Source organism: Manacus vitellinus, unplaced genomic scaffold, assembly GCF_001715985.3.
Source record: "Manacus vitellinus isolate BGI_N305 unplaced genomic scaffold, ASM171598v3 scaffold_15_pilon, whole genome shotgun sequence".
NCBI classification, from domain to species: Eukaryota; Metazoa; Chordata; class Aves; order Passeriformes; family Pipridae; genus Manacus; species Manacus vitellinus.
Window position 1 is genome coordinate 3372423 of NW_021939122.1, and position 18158 is coordinate 3390580.

At 38.3% G+C, this 18158-nt stretch overlaps 1 protein-coding gene across 1 annotated transcript in view; it reads right to left on the bottom strand.

Annotated features, from left to right (window-relative positions):
- VCL (vinculin) overlaps positions 1–4839 on the bottom strand; it is a 43867-nt gene extending 39028 nt beyond the window's left edge. Inside the window, exon 1 of the mRNA XM_018069007.2 lies at positions 4799–4839. The gene's annotated coding sequence lies outside the window, so the exon portion shown is untranslated. The remainder of the gene's footprint in view (positions 1–4798) is intronic.
- Between the last annotated feature and the right edge of the window lie 13319 nt (positions 4840–18158).

An 18158-nucleotide genomic window follows, 5' to 3' on the forward strand; every position in this document is an offset into this window, starting at 1 on the left:
AAATAGCAACAAAAAACCCCGCTTTGCACTACTGATAATTTTTTTCACTAGGTTCTTGTTGCTGTGTCTGCTTTTGAGACCACCTGGTCTCAAAATGCTTTAGAAATCTAAATTGTTTCCTACCAACATCTCTACTAAATTGAAGGGGGACAGACAAACACACTTTTCCCTCTTCCCACTCTGCATAGAAACAAGACTATCTTTTTTTTCCTGCACTTAGTTGCAAAACCTTAATCACTGAACTCTGAAGACTTCCCTCCCTCCTAGTCCCCATATATCAGAAATCAAGTTCAAACTTAAAAATTACCCTCATTTTGCTACTTAACTTAGTCTATTAGAAAAATGTAGTTAATTACTGAGAATACACCCCACATCCACATTCACAGCATCCTTTAGGCAAAAATAATCATGCAGAAGTTAATAAAGAAAGAAACAGAGTAAGATCTGGAGTTCTCTATACACTAGCTCTTGTGTTACACAATAGAAGTCTTTATAATTGGTAGCTGACTCTCTGAACTGTGAGATCACCAACTTGACAAAATATTTCCAGCTCCTTTGTTCGCTGTATTTTCCAGCTGAATAAGCTATTCACAAAGGCATCACAAAGCAGAAGGTCTTTAACCCAGACACTATTTTGTGTTAAGAGCTGCCAGGCCTGCTCAAGCTGACAAGATAGCCCTGAAAATCCCTGATCAGCTGGTGTTTAAAGATTTGCTGGTTTTTGACAGAAGATGTAGTGTGTCAGTAGGCACAGCACTTGCCAATTCTAATTCTGCACAGCCTTCCAGAAGCACCATTTCCTTGCAAATTCTTGCTGCTTGCCAAAAACTGTGTCTCCTTGGTCTGGTTCTTTTCAGAGGAACTTTACAGAAGTACATTGGTCCTAGTATTCTATTTGCTTCACAGATTCAGCCTAGCCTATTTCTTTTGAATAGATATTAGTACTAAACTCACAATTAGTCGCTTAGTTACTTAGAAGTAAAGAAGGAAGACCAAAAAGGAAGGTTAAAGGCCTTGAATTTTATGGTAGGTTTCTGTCTCTTGTGTTCATTGTAGGCTCACCAAGGATCCTGCCCCCTCCTCATGCATAGCACTGTGGTGTTGCTTTGACTCCCAAACTTCATGGCAATGCCTCAGAAGCACGATTCCAAATGTATCTCACACCCCAAATCCTGAGACAGGGTTACATGACCCACTAGAGAGTATGCCTGCTTTGTTCTAATTATTTCCACTGCATTCATGAACAATGTTATTTGTATTTCTCACAAGTTTGTACGCATATATGCATGATCAAGATGACACAAAAAGCAGAGTAATTCATATTAACTTTGGATTACACACTGTTCACACAAAGAACTGTCCCCAGGTGAAAATGAAGAGAAAGAAAATATTTTATTTCCAAGAACCATGCCTTCAAGATTTTTCTTGCAGCTGTACCAATCTGCATATAGTTCATTATATTGAAAAAATACATTTGAAAACATTTAATTTTTAAAGAATGTAAAAAAATAAAGTCTGCAATGGGGTGGGGCGCTTCACACTGAAGGCCATTCTAGCAATCTTTGTTGTTATTTTACATTAATCAGTCAGGAGCAACCAAGAAACAACTTTTACACAAGTTACACTTGATGCTTTATGTATTTAAAATTACTCCTAGTTTTATTAGATCATATAAAAAGCATCTTGTCATTCAGTCTGGAAAGCATAAGTCTCTTCTATCAAAGGTTTACTATTCAAAGAAGCATTATCAGCTAAGTATAGATAGATACATACACCTACTTTTTATATTTATACATACATGTATTTAGACATTCTTTGCTATAACTAGCTAGGATCTTTGGTCTTCAAATGAAAGTAACATATAGGATACGAGTCCACTCCCATTTTGTTTGGTTGTTTTTTGGGGTTTTTTTGTGGTGAGTTTTAACCTCAAAAAACTGCCCTAAACTCCAACAACATTTCTCTTCCAAACCCATCCCTATTCTAAGCACTGTATAGCACAGAGACAGGACAAGATTTCCAGCAGTTCCCATGATGCCTCAATTAAAAAGGTCTACTACCTTTCCAGCAAAAAGGACTTTCAACCTTATGTTACACACCAATTCAACATGCACTCCCTGCATCTGTTTATATATAAAACCTTGTTCCCCCAAGGAAAGCATTTCCTCTTTACATAGCTCTTACATAACCTCTCCAGAAGTTGTTCTTTGCATTTGTGGCCAAGGTATAGAGATGGCACATAAAGAACAAATGTACTCCACATGACATTTAACAGGCAAAGTCTCAAAACACGAAGCTACAGTCACAACTAGAAATTTATAACCTCAAAGAGTTTAGCGGGTTTTCCTTTCTAGCTTTGTGGTTAGGGTTTTTTTTTGTTGTTGTTGTATTAGTTTTCATAAGATCCTGTTTCTTCAGATTTTACATGGCCTAAGCAATTTTTGGACACAGTACAGTGTAATACAAGGTAGAGATTCACTCAACTCTACCTTCTCCACACTGCAGTACCAAGCAGATGAAGGGTTTTCTCCTTGAAGATGCAGTATCTACACATTCCTTATTTCAGGTGGAAGGCTTCTCAAGCTTCACACTAATACAAAACTATCATCTGAGAAATAGGTATTCTATTTCTATCTAACAGCACACGTAGAAAAAACAACAGCATTCCTACTTGGGTTTCAGATATTATTGCCTCCTAAAATAATCTTACCTTAACTAACTGGGAAGCAACAGTCCCCATTATATAGAAGCTTCTGCTTTTACATAATGCTCAAGTGGTAATGACTCGTGGTTCCAAAGAAACTGCCCTGGCTAACACAGTAAAGGGATAACTTCAACACTGTGCCTTACAGAGTAAGGGAAGCTCTCAAGCAAACCTTACCAAGACAATGTCATAGTTACAACTTCCACCCATCCATATTAATTTCCATACTCTTGGGGAGATTAGAAACAAAATCAGTTAAAAAAAAGGAGTGAGCTGTTTTCCCACTTGCTCCCTGCTCAAAAAACAGGGAACAAGAGACAGGCCAAGTCGAGAAAGTTAAAGGAAATGGGACACACACAAGTCAGAGGGCATATATGGCCACTAAAAAGCCTTACAGAAATGTAGCTATAAACAGCAGGAAGAGATTGAGATTACCTGTGCTGTTGGCTTTTAACTTTGCTTGTAAGTCTCATACACTCCTATTTACACTGATTAGTAGATCAGTATGCTTTAAGCTTCCTGATGGGGAGTATTTTCTCCATGGAAAAGAAAGAGGAAAACTTTTTCATCAGGTTGAGTTTTTTTCTTTATAGCCAGTTTTGCAGCTTTGTTGAGTTTGGTTCTACTGCAGGAAAGACAAGACAAGAGCACCCCACAAGGTCCCTTTCCCACTTTTTTTTTAGCCTGCTGCATATAGTTCAGTGAGAATGGCAAATAGCTTCAGCTTCTGTCATTCTATAAGCTTGTTTAAACAAAACCACCACAAGCACCCAGTAACATCTAGCTCTTTTTACTTCTACAAGTTTCAAAGTACAAACTGCATGTATCATATCAAACAAAGCACAAATATTTAAGATGAGAGTCCAAAATGTATTGTTTGAGGGTCACTATATTTTTTTAAATAAAGATTCTTCTGAATGTCTATATTGACAATACCAGTTTGACAATTTGCCAAATGCTGGAAATGAAATCTTCCTTGCAGCTTATATGATTTCCCCTGTTAAAAGGGAAGATGACCTTAGAAGAATTAGTTCTTGCAGTGCTCCAGAAGCTAATTTAAAACATCTGTCATTTTAGCAAGGAGCCTAAAAATATTCCCCCCTCATCATCATCCAGTGAACACATAACAGCCCTGGCTATTACACTAGCAGAGCCCCACATTTCCCCCAGGAAATAAGCTCCAGTATAAGTTTTACTTGACAAATCCAAGTGCCACACAAAGTGATCTAGTCTGTATGCTGTAAAAGGAACTTCACCATAAGACATCTCACATAAAAATCCACTTGATGGCTTATGCATTCTTCCATGTTTTGCAAGCTTCCAGGAAGGATCATGACAGCAATAGGAGCATTAAATCTCACATCAAAAATGTGTAATACACCAGTGTAGTTCCATCAAGTTCCCTGCAACTTCTTTCCCAATTTCTTTAAATGTCTGTCCTGAAAAAATAAACTTCAGTACTTGCTTCAACTCTACAGCAACAACAGCCTCTACACTGCATAGCCATTTCTAGAATCCATCTCAAAATGGAGTTGCCAGTGCTTTCCCAACATCCTGTGTTTTAAGAAAGTAAAACTGGCCTAGATCTCACAACTACAAACAAGGTATCAAGTAGAGCTAGAAGCAAGCCAAAGTTACACCAAATTTATATACATTTCAGTCCAGACTAAAAAATACAGCCTGGGCAGACAGAATTAGATCTTCATGAAAGCACTTTGAATTCAGGTTACATACTTGCACACTACAGCATAAGGAAAGTGATGACTGAAATTAATAGCATCCAGTTGGGAATCCCATGCCTTTCAGAGTTCACCCCTCCACACAAGGCTTGTCCATTGAAGACCTAGAAATCTGGTCCTTTACCCCCTCAGTGATTCCAGAGACAGTTTGATTCAGTGGGTTCAGAAGTGGCAAGGGCTCAGTAACTACTTCACAATTGTTCGGTTTTCCTTTTGTGAAACCAGTCATTGGAGCCCAGTTACATGGAAAGCTCTTGGGAAGGAGCCCTGGCAGCAAAAAAAAAACCAAAATACCCCCCCCCCAAAAAAACCCCACACAAAACCAAACAAAACCAAAAAGGACTTGGCTGTTTACCTTTGTTCTTGTCACTCACAGTATTCTGATTGCAACCCACATTCTGTTTTTATTTACACTGTCAAGTAGATCCAATTGTTGGCATTTTGATGTATTTCTCTCAGCTCTTTTAGAAATACAGCTGTTGGAGTTGTTTTTATCACACCCTGACGCTTAGCTACCACAATCCATGTGGCAAACATGACAAAACAGACTTGCATACATCCTGGCATAGCAGCCCAGTACTAAACTTGGTCTGATGCAAGTAAAACAGCCTTGGGGTACATCATGAAACTTCTTGGTCTCATCTAAATTTTACAAGCCACTCAAATAACATCATATGTAAACAGCTTCCAGTAAAGACAGAATTTCTGCAAACTGTGAACAGAAAAAAAAAAAGGTAATTTTAGATGTTAATAGAAAAATCAAAGAGAACCAGTTTACAGGTCACTCCTTACAATTTAATCCTTCTCATTCAATAAGACTGAAAAAAGTGAGTCTTAACAAGCTATAACTTTTTTTTTTAACACAAACTTTTGTTGTTCATTCAAAGGCTCTCAGAAGCATTTAAAACAAATTTCCCATTTCTCCATAATTCTACTCATCTTGCTTTGAATTACAAGTGTGATTGATACATCGCTTGCAATTAGCGAGTTCAACACTGGTTTAAGAAGCTTTAGGGTTTTCTGCTTCTCTGTAGGGGAACAGGCCAATGCAATTAGAGACTGAAAAATAAGTGCAAGGAAACGTGCAGTTAAATTCAATTCCTGCTTTTAGTTTACACCAAATGGACAATGCACATGTACCACCAGTGACATCAGCCATGACTTCTCCTTGAAGCCAGGCCTGAAACTGCAGAGACTGATGAATCCAAGCCTCTCAGTCAGCACAGAAGCCACATACAGACTCCTGCTTCTCTCATGATTGCCCTGGAGACTGCATTCCAGGCATAGCAAGGTACAATTTCAAAGTCATCTGGCAAGTAAATTAGAACACTCCAGCCATCTGGTCCCCAATAGCAGCAAACTGACCTATCTGTTTACATTGGTGATTAAGAAAAATTTAATTGGCTTGAGGCTAAGAAAATCCTGCTGTCCAAGTAAAATACAGAACTATGAAACAAGAACCATATGGAAAACAAAAAGTGACATCATTTGGGTACTAAAAGACTTATTCATGCTGCTATTATCTACTAACTCTGTTACCAGTACAGAGCTGAGGTCTGGATGGTTTGGCTAATTACAGGATTAGCTTAACAGGAAGGAAACAAATACATACTGATTATGTGAGACTTTTACAGAGTTACTATAATTTGGAAATTAGTTCTTTTATCAAGAGAAGAGTTTCTTCTTCCCAATCACTACTTAAATTAAAACTACTGTAGGATATTATCATTCCAATTCAGTCAAATAACTTAAGTCATCTCTTACCTTTAGGCACATACAAAACTCATCAGAAAAAACAAGATGCAGCAACTGTAGTCTACAGATGAGACTGACAGCTGCAACTAGCTATCTTTACATTACAGTAAAATCAAAAGAAAAACACCATATACCAAACAGCATGTAGATTCTAAAAGCTCTTACAGTTCCTTTCCATACACCCAGGTCTGTGAACCACTATTTTCAGAGCACCTCTTAGTATGTATACATACGCAGCAAGATTTAGATTTAGTACTGTACTGAAAAATAACACATTTCAGAGCTAAATTTTCTCATTATTCAGATGCCTGTCTGAAAAATAAGAAACCAAACACCACGATTCTGCTGGTAGATTTAGACCATCTTTGATCATCTGCTGATATTTGCATGTTGGAGAGGATTTGGGTTTTAAGGATCTCCCTCCCGCCCCAGTAATTGAGATGCATCCTGTCCTCCCAGCCTTCCAAGTGTTAAGTCAAGTAGAAGCATTTAGAAAGTTTACTTAATCTTATGGCTTTTTAGTATTACTCTGTTACCAACACAGCCAAAAAGTCTCACCATAGGAAGTGCACAGATCATATCAAGCGGAAGAAAGACTTAGTTCCAGACACAGCAGAGCTGCCTGGGAGAATCTGTGTTTCTAATAGAGATAAATATTGTACTGGAGAGCCCTTAAATCAATCCAAGCTATAGCTACACATAGGTAGTAGCTGACTCTCTCTCCAGGATGTTTTTTCCATCACCAGAATGACAAACTGAGTTGTGCTGTGGTCTCTGTAACAATAAGATTACATTAGTATTCCACTTAAACACGTGTTGGTACAGAAAATATTCAAGAAGCTGAAAAAAGCAAAGACAAAAATAATATATGTTCTCTGTTACTTCTTGAGTAACTTTCAAATGGAGAACAGTAGAGCAATTTCTTTCTCTACTGTTCTGCATCTGACAGTTACTCAAGAAGTAACTGACTCAATCAGGTACAAGGCAGATGTCCAAAATAAATGTCTTAATTTCCTTTTGTTATTTCATTAACTACAAAATCTGTTGCTACTTTTTATAATCCATTTTAATCTTTGAAAACACTGCTGAATTGGCAGGTATTGTTACCTAAATGAGGCATTTTAATATACCCCAACTGAAAACAAAGGGGTACAGTTTTTGTACCAGTGCCATACCAGGCACTGAATTTTAGTATCTTCTAGTTGCTATATGCAAACTTGTACTGACTTCTGAATGCCAGACAGTTCAACACTGATTTTTCTCTCTTTTTGAGAAAGGGCAGCATCACTTCCCTTATCAGGTCTCTCCTAGAGCATCAGTGGTTCCAGAGAACAGACCGTTTTTCCTAAGCTCATGGCAGCAACAGTTTCCTGCAGGAAGACAAAATATATGAGCATGAGAAAGAAAAAAACATACATACCTAAAATTCCTTTTTTATAAAGTAATATTTTTCACTGAGTTTTTAATATGATATTAAAAATATCTTTATGTACTTCCTAATAAATAGCTGAAGCAACAGAAACTCTCCACATTCATCCTTTGGCATAAATCCTGCCACAGGAAATGGATTTTCACCAGCAAGATATGTACTACATGGTGGTTTATAGCAATTATCCACCTTCTGTAGCATACTGGACAATCTGTCTTTCATAACAGTCTTACTTTACTTGACTAACAGTTAATTCTAGTGTACAGTAAGTTCATGGTGTAAATCATTGCTCACATGTTAAATGTGATCTTTTAATTAGAGGCAACAATATCTAGTTACATTAAAGAGACTGTAACTAGAAATGGTAGGCTGTTTTCCAAGGGATAGTGCTCATTTACAGTACCATTAAAAACATAAGTGTATCAGAAATTTGATACCATGTGATTATTTTCCAGTTTGATTTTGCTTTCCATTCTCATGACCACTTATATCAGCTCTGCAAGGAATTCAGCATGGAGAAGTTGACCCACTTATGTGCAGAGTCACCACAATGAATTTGCAAACTTTTAAAAAGCAGCCACTCAGCAGAAATAACTGATGGAGGATGTTAAAAATCAAATGAAGTAGTGTCTGATCCAGCATTAATTCCAAGTTAGATGAAGATTTATTCAGCTGTTAAAATTAGTTTTTAATAAATCTTAAGCTTACTATATGGTCACATAACAAATCACTATCACATCTAATAAAGTTTTAAAAACAACTACTTTCAATAGCATTTGCTACTGATTTCTTGACTCACACTGAAAAAAAAAAAAAATCTTTTGAAGACATTAAGGGCTCGTGTTTTTTTGTTGTAGTAAAAGCTAATAAACTATGGCATAACAGCAAGTGTTACCAGTGTAGTCAAAACCTTCTACTAAGGGATGACCATAAGAGTGATATAATCCAATTCCTAGTTGTCACTGATTCTTTTGAGGATTTTTATCATTTAATTCATTCAACTCCTTTAAAACAAGAGCCTTTTTTTCCCCACTACAATTTCTTAGCATTTTAGAGCTCCATTGTGCCAGGCACTGTACAAACACATGATATTATCCAGTTCACATATAACAGTAAACCACTGCTGTGTCACATTACAGGAATGTTGACAAATCAACTCCACAGTTATCAAAGGACCACCCATTTCTAACAGTTAAAATCCTCTTACAAGTTTAATAGACATCAATGAAAAAGCCTTTAAATCTTTGTGAAATACAGATTAAGTTACAGTACCTGCTGTAATAATGTGGCTGAGAAGAAAATCATCAGCATTGCTGCAAATCAAACTAAAAGCAACTCCTATAACAGGAAGCTGTTCCCAACATTTTGTCCTATTTGAGGAAGTTGCTCCAAGTTTAATAGCAAGGGAACAGAAGAGAACCACTCTTCTCAACAATCATTATTCTACATTAAATAGAAATACAAGGTTTTGGACCAGCTAACAAACCAATAGTAAAACTTGTCTGAAGAAAGGAATTGTACTCAGTTGTGAAAGCAAATGCCAGATCCATCAAGTTTACAAACACCTTCCTACCTCCATTGCCACACAGTAACCAAGTTAGTTATAAATATTTTGGTGATTCTGACAACTAAGAAGCCACCTACACCAAAGTTTGCCCTTTGCAACAACAAAAGTGCAAGACAACTATGTAAAAATCTGCCACAACAACACTTCGTAGCAGTTCATAACCACTTCAGGGTCACAAGTATCTTTAGCATTGCACTACTCTGAGTAATTGGACAACAGACCACCTATTCCAATTATAGCCCCCCCAAATTGCCAGAGCAAAGCTGGTATGCAAGAAATTTACTTGCACTTGACAGATAAAACACTTCATATTCCATGGCTTTGAACTACAATAATCACTGATGTCAAGGTGGGAAGAGAAGGGGGAAACCCAACAAAAATCAGATCAACTGAAAAAATAGGTTCCATTCTGCTGCATGGGGAGTGGGCTGGGCTCAGCCAGTCTGACAGCTCAAGTGCCAGTGGAATCTAGTCAGAGAGCTGAGGAACACAGGTTTTCCCCAGCATTCACTGAAGAGAAATCAAAGAAATGCCATGCTATTACATTTTTTGTCCTTGGAGAAAAACTGAAGTCAAACTGAAACCCCCCAAAACTCACTAAGGTTTCCACTCCCCACCCCCTGATTTTTTGAGAAAAAGAGAACATTTTATAGCTGTGGCAGAGACTCAAACAGCACTTCACTTGCTACAGTTAAGTCAGTGGTTTGGCAGTTGCTAGCCCTTCACAATCCATTTTTTGTCACTGTATCAGGGCAAGCTAAATAAAAGGTGACCTTTTCGCTACTTCTCTGTAGTTCGAGAGAAACCTCATTTGTTCATCTCTGTTATTCAGCACAACTATTGTGCTGCAAAAGCTGCAAAGACAGCTGGGCTCATCAAAGTGATTTTTAGTGAGTTCAAACACTAGTCAGTTTAACATCTCACCTAAAAACTTCTAAGAGTTATGCAGTAATTTGAAAGTGTTTTTACACCTGATAAAAAGTTTTATTTCAAGTATTGAGTGGGTTTGTGATCAAATTAGCTATTGAAGACTTAGGTGAAGGATATATAGACACCTGCATACACATTCAGAGGTTGAAACGTGAAACAGCTTTTGTGATCAATCTTGAATAAAATTACAAAAAACCCTGTGATTTTAATAGCAAACAGACACACAAAAACAAGTGAACTTCCAGTAGCTTCCAGCTTGACACAGCAATTTTTTTACAGTGATAACTTTAGATAAATATTTAGTGCATCACACACTTCAGTATTTAAAACCTCTAAGTGAGATGATTACATGCACGTATGTTAGCAACAGACAAGGTTTCCAGAGTTTAAACTGGAAGGTTGAACATACCAGCCTGCATACAACTAACACTCAGCATTAATTGTTTCCCCCAGTTATGTACTACTATATCCCATTTTGAGCTGAACAGTTTAACCATTCATTGCCTAGGTACACACAGGTATTATATTCATTTATAATAAGTCCATTTGTTCTAACTGTAACTGGGTTTGTGGTCACCAGGAACCAAATCCACCCAAAAATTCTTGCAATCTACAAGTTATCTGTGTCTCACACACACTGACTATCAGTCTCCTTGAAGTCAGTTTCTGCAGGCAAACAAAACAAAGCCTGCATAAGAAAAGGAAGTTTTATTAATACTTCAGAACAGTATTTAGTCTCTTCAGGGACCTAACTGGAGAAATCACATGGGATACAGTCTGAGAATAAAGAGGGATTCTGAAGAGCTGGTTAATTTTCAAGGATCACCTACTCCAAGCTCAAGGATAGGTCACTCTGATGAGCAGGAAGACAGGCAAAGGTGGCAGGAGGCCTGCATGGATGAACAGAACATTCCTGCCAGGAAGAGCAAAGACACAGTAGCTGAGCATGCAGAGATGGGTCCATCACAAAGTCTATCTAGAGTTGAACCTAGTGAGGGGTATGAAAGACAATAAACAAAAATGCTTGTGTAAATACAGCAGCAAGACAAAGACTAGGTAAAATGTGGGCCCACTGTGGAATTGGGGGGTGGGGGTGTGCGGACCACAACACAGAAAAAAATGAGGTACTCAAAGCCTTATTTACCTCAACCTTTTCTCAGAATACTTGCCTTTGGCAATTCCAGGTCCCCAAGATGCACTTAGAGTGTGCATCTAGAGTTTGGCACAAGGAAAATTTATATTTGGTGAAAGAAGACCAAGTTACATTTGTTATTCTGTGGGTGTAACCACTGATGGAAAATGCAATGCAGCATTATTACAATAGGTCTCTTAGTAAGTATCCTAGGCCAACACCAAGAAAAACAACTTGTTTCTTTTCTCCACTCCTCACTGGAGAAACCTGCCATGAGTCATCAGTTTCCTACCCTACCCATGAAGTCAGGATACTGGAAAACTGTTCCAACACATGTTTTCTCAGTGAGAGAAGGAGTTTGAACATTATCAACTAAGAGTCAATGAGCTGAGAGTTACAGTCACCGTGGAAAGCCTTTGATAATGAAGAGGGTATGTTTTTTTACTTCTTTCTCCTTTCATTAGCTGGTAACATTATCCATTGTTCATGCTAATGCATCTTTAAAACCACTGCTTGGATGCACTCCCACCCAAATCCTCTCTAAGGTTTGTTTCATCAATCCAAATTTCAACTATATCAGGAAGAGGAAAACACCTGTACATTACTCCGCTAATGTTCTGAAGCTACACATTCCTGAACCATGTTTTGTTTGGTTCATTATTTTTATTAACCTCTAAAAGAAATTCCATGTTTACAGTCTAATACCACTGTGTGGAGAAAAGTATCTTCTTATTTCAAAGCACAGCTACATCACACTCTAAAGTTACAAGACATCCAGAAGAATAAATAGCTAAAAACACTGGCACTTAACATGGGTTTAACAACTCCTCCTACACTGGTATAATTCACTTATGCAGCAGAAAGCACATATTAAGTTTTCCAGTGCAGGAGTGGCATCCTCCAGATTCTTCACATATGGAACTTTTTAGTCCAACTACCACTTTAAGGCTATTCATTCCACAGTAATATTCTGGTTTTATACCCAAAAAGCAAGCTGCATGTAATTACTAATGGAGGCATTCACCATCTCTATGCACATTTATAGGAAGAGAGAGCAAAAGATCCCTTTTAAAGCTGGACTGGAATAAATTAAGTATCCAAACACAATAACAGAACAAAGATGATTCCATTCAAATCGGAATCTAATTTATCACTTACATAAAGATAATTCCTAACAGATAAAAGCAAGAAAGAAGTTTATGATGTGCTTTTGTTATTACAAAGTTGCTTTCTGTCTGATTAATCACTCTTCTCCCAGCCCCTCCCATACACACACCCTGATGGGGTTTATCCACTTTCTCAGAGCATATGGCCACAGTTCCCACAATATGGCAAACGATCCCTGACAAAATTGCTGGTACACTGAAGTAGGATGTTCTATTTCAAAAAAAGAAGGAAATTTGTATTATTTGTAAAACACTAATCACAGTTTTCTACTACACACAGATAAGACCTAGAAACCTGCAATGAAAACAGTTACTCTCTCATGGGCTCATCAGGCCTATTCTGGTACTCTCATTCACTTGTCACTAAGTTTGAGTTGTGCAGAGTTCAGATGAGCTGCTCTAGTGACTGTTTCTTTGAGCTTCAAAATGTAACAATATAATAAACTGGAGATAGGAAGGCACAGATCTGTACATATCCCATGGCAAGTTACAAACATCAGTTAAAAAAATGCAGAAACTACAACCCCCTTGAGAGCCATCTTTTGCACTGTGTGGAAAATTCTGCAAGAAAAAAAGCTTATCTTTTTCCTTTCTCCATCTTTTTCCAAGAAATAAATATGTAAACAAATATTGCAAGCTAACTTTTCTCTCAAAAGAGAGAAACACTAAGCTGCTCAGAAAAGCTCACTCCTGCCTTGTGTACCCTGGGTTACAGGCAAGTCAGATATGGCAGGAGAAAACTTAGGGATGATAAAGCTGTTTTACCATCCACTATCCACAACAGTCAGACCATCTCTCCTCATTCTAGGTGTTTATTCATGTATTTGAATTCTGCTGCAATCATGACAATGATTTCAAGGCAGGCTGCATTTTTCACAAATTCATTTAAATAGGTGACTTCCAAGCTGGTGATTTGCAGGCATTAGTAGACAATTTAGAGCTTGTCCAGGGAAAACGATCAGCACTTTCCTCCTGGCCCTACAACCCCAGCCAACTTCTCACTTGAGAGAGTCCCATGGTTATGCAGTCAGAATATGCCAATGGCTTCAGGTGATTATTACTTCATCTGCTAGGATGAGATAAGACAGCTGCTACAGCTACACTAAATGCAACTCTCCCACAGTTAAACTTTTTTGTTTAGTTTACACTTTATGTCACTGCCTAACTACTGGTATCAAGTTTCATCTGTTTTTAGAGTTATCTGGGTGGTTTCAATTGTGCTTAGATAGGGTGGGCTTCAGCTGGTGGTAGTTTAAAGACACTGACCTTACAACTTTAGGAAGTGAAAAAAACCTCGGACACAAGTGACTGATGGATCCAGGGCTACAGGGTCTTGTTCTCATGGAGTACAGTCTCCAGTTAAACTTAATCTTACTCTAGACTACATTTATTTACATTTTAAAATAGTGCTTGGCCCAGCTCTACTTAAAGGAAACATCTGATAAACCATGACTATGAGACAGGATATTTATAATCTAAGAGACCCTTCCTGATGATTAGTCTGAGCTGCTAGTTAGAGCTAGTAACTGAGACACAGAAATATGTCAGTACTGTTCCATGAGCCTCCAAATACCAGGAGGTAAATAAAGGCATATCCCAGCATCCAACAAGAACACATTCTTGAGAAACATGATTGTTAACAATTTAATAGAGAGCAAAGCAACTGTTCCCCATTAAAAAATAATGTAATAGAAACTGGATGCATGTAGACACTTGTGAAACATAGATTCACATACAGAAATATAGCATCTATAGCACAGAGGATGGAAAGGCAGAAGCTGCATTATCAACTAAACAAGCACTGTTTTTTCAGAGCAGATCTCTGTTCTGAAAGACCTCAGCCACTTCGTTTGTTACTGTGTCTTAAATTTTTCATTACAAGCATTCCACAGCAGTATCACTTTGCTCAGATGCCTCAAATTCTGTAAAAATGAAGGACATGAAAACAAGGTAATTGGTCAGGCAACTGGTCTAAGGTAAAGCAGGTCAGACCTTTTAGCCCATTGAGCTGGTCGAATAACCCAGCCTCTGAAAAACAGATACCTCTTAGAGCTGCTGAGCCTGCTCCGATATTCAAATGACGTGTACTTCCCAAGTCCCTTCTGTTACCTTAATTTCCATGCAGAGAATTGTTTCCATTCTGTCAAACTCAGCAGCATCACCTATGGTATTGTTGGTATTTGGCAGAGCAACAGCAGCACTGCTCTGAAGCAATTCTGCCCGAAACAGCAGAGAAGGGACCAGAGTGGGCTATGCCTGTACTGACAGAACGCCACAATCCATACAAGGCAGTAAATGAATGGAGTTTAAAACAGAGTACAGTTTGCTTTCTCTGTTTGGCTACAATATAACATTAGTCTGAACATAAATGCTTGTAAAGTCAGTATTAGAAAGTAGGTTTTTTCTCCTCCATGAAATGAAGCTATTTATGTAATGTGTGCAATTGGTTTAAGATTTCTGCATCATCATCAGTCATCTCTGATAGAAATCCCTCTTTTCAAAAGTAGGCTAAAAGTCTGATGAGTGTTAAAAAAAAAAAAAGGCAAGAAAAACCAAAGAACTAGGAAACAAAAAAAACCACAAACAACTAGAAAACCACCACATGGTTCATTTCTTCCCTAGGATGTTTGACCAGTTAGAAAACAGAATTTCATTTCACTCTCCACTGAACTAATACTATATTTAGCAAGCTCAAAATTATTCCCTACCCATGGGGGTGGTCTTGACTACTACTATCACCAGCACCACTTCTGTTGACTTACAGCATCACATCTTCAGCTAATACCAAGCATCAATCTTTCCATAAGAGGCACACATCCACTACAAATATCAGCCAATAAAAACAAAGATTTTCTGTTGAAAAAGAACAGATTTAGTACATTAATAATCTTGTGGTATCTGAAGCCTCTCCCTCAAATACTTGGCTTCAGTCAGAGCTTATTTCCGTGCAAAAAAGCTTCTGATGCTTACCTCCCTCCACATGTTGAATTTTTGCACAGGCCACAAGTACTTTATTTCACAGTTAAGAAACTTCATCAAAATACTTCAAAACAATCTGAGAATTCTTCTGCAAAAGCTATGTCCTAACAGAATATTCAAGATGCAGTAGAATCAAACCCACATATTGGAAACAGAATACCAAGTCTTTCTTCAGTGTTTACTAAGGGAAAAACTAATTCATAGAGATTCAATTATTTCATTAACTTCAACAATGACTTGTATTATCTCTTACCCAGGATTACAACTAGGTTCTGACAAGGAGGCATCTCTACAGGTCTTCCTGGGTGTGCAAATTTTGCATTAAAATACCCATGTATTTTAAGATGGCTTCAGGCAAACCTTAAAATACAGCACAAACATTTCTGACAGAAAATACAGAAGTGCGTGTTAAATGCAAACTGAAGGAAGAGTTCTCATATAGACATCTCAAATTCAAGGTATTTAGGAGAATGACTCCCTTTTAATTTATCTAATAGTCTTAAATTAAGAGTTCTGTTCCATCCTGAGTATAGTGTATTGTGCTAACTCCATCTCAGGAATACCAACAAAATAAGTTATTGCACATAACGCAGCCATACAGTCATTTCCTAACCCATTTCCCCATACAGCACAACTCCCACCCCTTGCACAAGAATGGGTGTCAGGACTTCAAACACTGCCACCAGCAGTTACTTACAGATGCAACAGTTAAATCAATTCAATGTTGCACTTTCCAAACTGTGGAGTCCTTACTCTAGGCTGGGGAGCTGGAGGACAGTGCTGCTGTGTGTGACAATTTATCACTAAAGAATTCTCTGCTCATCAGTACTTCCCCTTACTTTGTGACAGTCACACTACACAAAAAATCCAGAGTAGACAGCAAGCAACACAAGGAGCTGGCAGCTCCTTGGCATTACTCTCTTGCTTGCACTGACAACTCCATCTTTGCTGTCACCTGTGAGGACACCAGAAGGCTCATAATTTGATAACCTGTCTGCATAAATACTCCTGCTCCAGTGAAACTGCTGTTTCACAAATCCCATTTACGCTTTGGAATGATGCACTGAAAAACACAGCTCCAGACAGGAAACAGAACTTTAATTCTGTATTTTTCCTAATGTAGGCAAAGCTGTATTCTACCAGGTAAGGGTATCTTCCTGGCAAGTACCACCTCAGATTACATCACTTCTATTTGCTCTTTGTGAATTAACACACAAAAAAATAATTCAACAGTCTTTTCTTTTATCTAACTAGCAGGCAAGAAAAGAAAACCAGAGGCTTCCAAAACAGCCCAAAATGAAAAAAGAGCAGGCATTAGCAAGCTGCAAAATGAAACTAGTTCTGTTTCTGCATTTCTCCAATAAATAAGACTTTATCAGATAAAGTTTCTTTTGAGAGGAAGGTGGGGTGGGGAAAAAAAGTCACACAAACCAATGATACAGGCTAAGCTCAGAGAAGCAAAGTGTTATTCCAAAGTCTTCCTTTCAAGGAAAAGTATTTCATATACTCATGCTTTACACCCTCACAGCCAATACACCTATTACATCACTTTGTTGCTGCAGACCAATTGTTCTTCATAAGAAGAGTTTCTGCTAAAGTCAGCAGGAAGCACAAGTATTCCAGGCAGCACAACCTGTAAAATTCACAGTACTGGGGACGAAGAGATGCAGCTACATTGTAGTAAACTGCAGAATATCAAAGTGGCAAGTTATTCTAGCAGTAGAAAGTACTACAGGCCAAAAGATGATAAACACATCATCTACATTAGTCATCTTGACAGTTTCTTATACCCACAAGCCTCACAATTTCAGTGCATTAATACATCAAGTTAATAGTGACACAGTATTTTAACTGTACATAGTTCTCATTTTAAGGTAAGGTTTACTGGCAAAGGGTATTGCTTGCCATGAATTACTTCAGAATTTTACAGGATTCAAAATGAGCAAGCAACATCTGATGTTCAAAAATTAATTCAGTATCTGTAAATGAACTTAACAGAAGTGTAAGTTAAGTATTACCAAGTAATTCTTAATGCAATAAAAGAGTATGCAACATCACAGTGTTTTCTATATCAAAATTTCTTTTGATGGTTATAAAAGTACTTATAGAAGTAAAACACTTCAATCGTATTAATCACTCTGAAATGTCCACACTGCAGATGCTCAGATCTTAAAGAGACATGCTATGCATAGCTGCTCTCGAGAAATCGAGAGATTCAAGCAGAATTTCAGCTTCCCACCAGCGATCAGTAGCTCACACTGGAGGCTACGTAACAAGAACAATTTACAACTCCAGACTTTGCCTGGAAACCACAGGTCTGTCCCGCCTCGACTCCTGCGCTGATACCGAACGGCCAGCCTTCACCAAATTAACAATCAAAACCAAATGCCTGGGAAGTCTGGGGTTTAATTGTCGGAATTTGATTTTTTTTTTTTTTTTTAGGATGAGCTCACGCCAAGTAAGTATTTTGCCTTTTATAGCGCACACACTTAAAATAGGAGTTTCCAAGGCAGCGAGGAACCCCACAGCGTATCAGAGCCATCTGCGAGGCGTTTCGGGGCGGGTACGAACAGCAGCACCCACCGCGCTTTGCTGCGCTTTGACGCGATGCCGCTCCTCAGGTGGGCAAAGGCTCCTTCGCTCGGACACGGCGAACAACTCTCCGCTGGGAGAACTCACCGCTCCGCAGCACTGCTCGCCCGGCTCCTTCGCCGGCCGGGGCGGGAACAGCCCAAGGCGGCTTCCCGGCGGGAGCCG